Below are 3,636 nucleotides of genomic sequence, written 5' to 3'. Positions count from 1 at the left end.
GTCACAGAAGTGTTTTGCGCTGTGCTCGGTGCTTTTTAGTTTAACTTGTGTACTGCCTGTACCACAATATAAATAGTCTTGCGCGACGGAGCCAATTAAGTATTTACTTCATGCTGTAGCGGCTACAAAAAAGGGCCTGTATTTCTGCGTAATTAGATGAAGTATAACTTGTGCACTCTACTTTTCTGTTTGCACGAATACGCGTACCGCTACAGATATGCGTGGCTTCGGGTCTTTTTTATCGCTAACCGGCCTTTGCAGACGCTAGTTCATATTCTGCGGTATCACAAGGGTTTCGAAATCGCCAGCACTTTACGAGAGGGTGTCGCTAAAATTCTACATTCACACCTCGGCATTTAGTACTCCTTTTGTTTAGTACGCCGCCAAATGCACTATGTGATGTGGCACCCACATTGAAACGATTTGGCGAACGGACGGTACGATGGTTAGACCTAGCGCCATACCGACACGTGCATGCGCTCACTTATTAGAGTGCATACAAGTCTCGGAAGGCGAAATGCTTGTGTATATCGTGCAGGTATACGTACAAGCATTCGATACTGCGCCAGCACAAGAGAACCAGCTGTCCTCCGAGGACGTGCATGACGTACGCACACATGAGAACACGGTGTGGCTAGCAGACGACCCAAGGAGCCATCCACACCACGGGGTTTCGTCCACTCGCCGCTAGGTGCCAACTCTGCTGACAACAGTCACTGATATGTAAGGCGTTCATTTGCAGATGTACCACAGTGATTCCGTTCTGTCATGGTACCATAGCACAATTTCGCTACGCACTACAAATCCTTCATCTGCTTCATCCAGTGGCGTAGCCAGGGGGTGGCATACCGGGCCCGGGCCCCACCCCCTCAAAAATTTTTTGCCATGGCATACAGAGCACAAAATGACACTCGACCACATCTGTCTGCCCGGCTCCCACTTCAATTCAAGGAGGTGGCCCCCTCCCTCCCTCCGCCGAAAAAAATTTCTGGCTACGCCCTGGCTTCATTTCCTGAACGGTACGTGGATACGCGCTCGTTTCACGCACTGTTCAGACCCCGTGGCAAACAACAGGTTTATAAACGTTGCTGGGTACAATAATTGCCGGGAGAACACTGCGTAGCTAACAACGCCGCACGAAGAATGGATACTGTCCGCCACTTTTCGGTACGAGAGCTACGGAAGCGCACATGCCGCCGCCGCCGCTACACCAGACGGCGCGCCACGTAAGCATAGCAACGCCGCCATTGTGCCCAGTGGTATGGCCAATAAGACATCATTTCGTCCACACTTTTCTTCCAGTGCGCGGACTGGGCATGCGCTCTCTTTGTTCTTTCCTTCCTCCGTGGCGTGCGATAATTTGTCCGGCGTGGTATGCAATAACTCTGATGGGCGAGAGAACGAGTACAGAGAGAGGAAAAAGGGAAGGCAAAAAAAGAAAGAAGGCGAGAGACCGAGTACGGAGAGAGGAAAGAGAGAAAAGGTAGAAAGACAGAAAACAAACAGACAGATAGAAAGAAACAGACAAAAACGACATAAAAAAAGATATAGCCATGTATACTATAGTACAGCAAGGGGTCGGAAAGGGAAGTGAGGGCGAGGAGGAGGGAGAGGAGGAAAGGCAATGCCACCAGCTCCACTGCACCCTCACTCTTCGCACCACTAGTGCGTAGCTGCCCAAATTTATTTTTAAAGGCCAACTCCGGCGATTTTTTGGCCATGTCAAAGTAATGGTGCTTTTATGTTCCTGAAACGCTCCTGTTACGGGCCCGATAGCAGAAATACTCGGCAAATTGGAGAATAATATTAAATAAGCAAAAAAGCGCAACACCGAAACCGAAACCCAACCGAGTGTACTGTCTACGTATGACACGTTGTACGAACGAACCGGAAGTCGTGCAAGGCATGCCGGTCACGCCGGCGCGGAGTATGAAAAGTGTGACAGCCGGGACGAGCAGGCGCACAGTGGAGAGGTGAGCACGCCGCGCATCAGCTGTAATGTCTGCGACTGACAGTGCCGCGTCTGATAATGACAGTGTCTCGGCCAGCACAGCAGATGCTCGCTGTAGCGGCCGAAGTTAGCGGCAACGTTGGGTGCCCTCGGCTGCATCACTTCCGCCGCCTTCCCAATACTTACGTCACAGACGCAATGTTGCCATAATTGTGGGAAGCCAGGAGGGCGTTTGCAGACAATCTTTAAAATTCATTTGCAAACAATCTGCGCATGTCTCAAGCCTGTAATTCTATTTAATGCTCTTGTCACACTTCACGTTTGAAACATTATTCATTGCCAAAAAAAAATTAAAAAGGGCTCTTGATAAAAGTTTTCGGCAGCAATATAAAGGCACTGACTACGGTGATGGGGCCCGTCAGCGCAGTACCGTCGCAAAAGTGACGGGGCCCGTCACCGTAATGCAAATTGTAATAGTGACGGGGCCCGTCGTAATAGCGACGTACTTATAGTGACGGGCCCCGTCATCGTAAAGGAGGGACTACGGTGACGGGGCCTGTCAGCGCAGTACCATCGTGACAGGGCCCCTTTACCGTAGATTTTTGGTCGTTTTAGACGCCCTCGTCGTGTGGCGTTCGTGGCGTAGTTTCAACAGAGAGATATCGAATTCCAGGGGGGTCTAAGGGAAAATCTTTTCGTCCGGCGCGTCAATACTTCAAAGAAAGCGTAACCCGTTTTGGAAGAACAAAAACTTCTTGTAACATGTTCCCAATTGGTTAGATCGTGTAGAGCTTCTTTTAGAAATGAAGGAGGTTCAGAGCGTCCTCATTAGACCCGTTATGGCCTTTCCTTTTTTCCTGTCGAGACCTCTCCCTTTTTACGCAACCAGTGTTTGTATTGTAAATAGCGTTTCTTCTTGTGTGTTGTTTCTTGTCAAAAGCAGACAATAAAGAAAAAAAAAATGTCGTGGCGTAGTTGGTTGGCGCGCTCTCCATGGAGTGTTAGGGCTGCAGGTCGTCAGTTCGATTCCTCCCGTTCTTTTTCCTTTTTTTTTCAGGTTATGCGTCAAAGTTACTGCTCTGACGGAGTCGTAACTTTTTCTTTCATGTCTGCGGCGGTTAGACAGCCCTAGCGTTCGGATGATGCGTTCAGATGAACCGAGGTCGCATAGGAAATGCGACCTCGGTTCTAATCACGCTGAATAAGAAAATTTTTCCGTTTTTTTCTTCTTTCAGTATTGTTTCACAATACCGTCCCGAGCTTCCGGCTAGTCAACAATAGTTACTCATTCGTGGTAGCACGGCTCAGCGTGGGAGAGCGGAGCCCGTCGAAATTGTTATGCGTAAAATGCTTGTGACAACATGCAAACGTCTCCTTTCACATATGCATATATATGTTCACATTTTTGTCTTATGTCTAGTGCACTAAAACTTCAATGTTATAAATCTATTTCAACTCTCATTGCATCTAATGCCCTAGCCTAATGGTGCATTTTCCAGTATAAGTGCAATTGAATATCTATGTCACGATTGGCTCCTCAGAGGGGGCCAGCAGGAGAGGGCCAATTATGGTCAATAATTTTTCTACTTTAGGCTCATAACCATCAAGACTGTAAGGTGTCACTTTTGCATAAGCAGTATGTATGCCAGTTCTCTTGATGCATGTGAACGTTTCAAAATATTGAA

This window comes from Rhipicephalus sanguineus, unplaced genomic scaffold (genome assembly GCF_013339695.2).
Source record: "Rhipicephalus sanguineus isolate Rsan-2018 unplaced genomic scaffold, BIME_Rsan_1.4 Seq706, whole genome shotgun sequence".
Taxonomy (NCBI): Eukaryota; Metazoa; Arthropoda; class Arachnida; order Ixodida; family Ixodidae; genus Rhipicephalus; species Rhipicephalus sanguineus.
The sequence above is the reverse complement of the archived record's forward strand: the minus strand, read 5'-3'. Positions refer to the sequence as shown.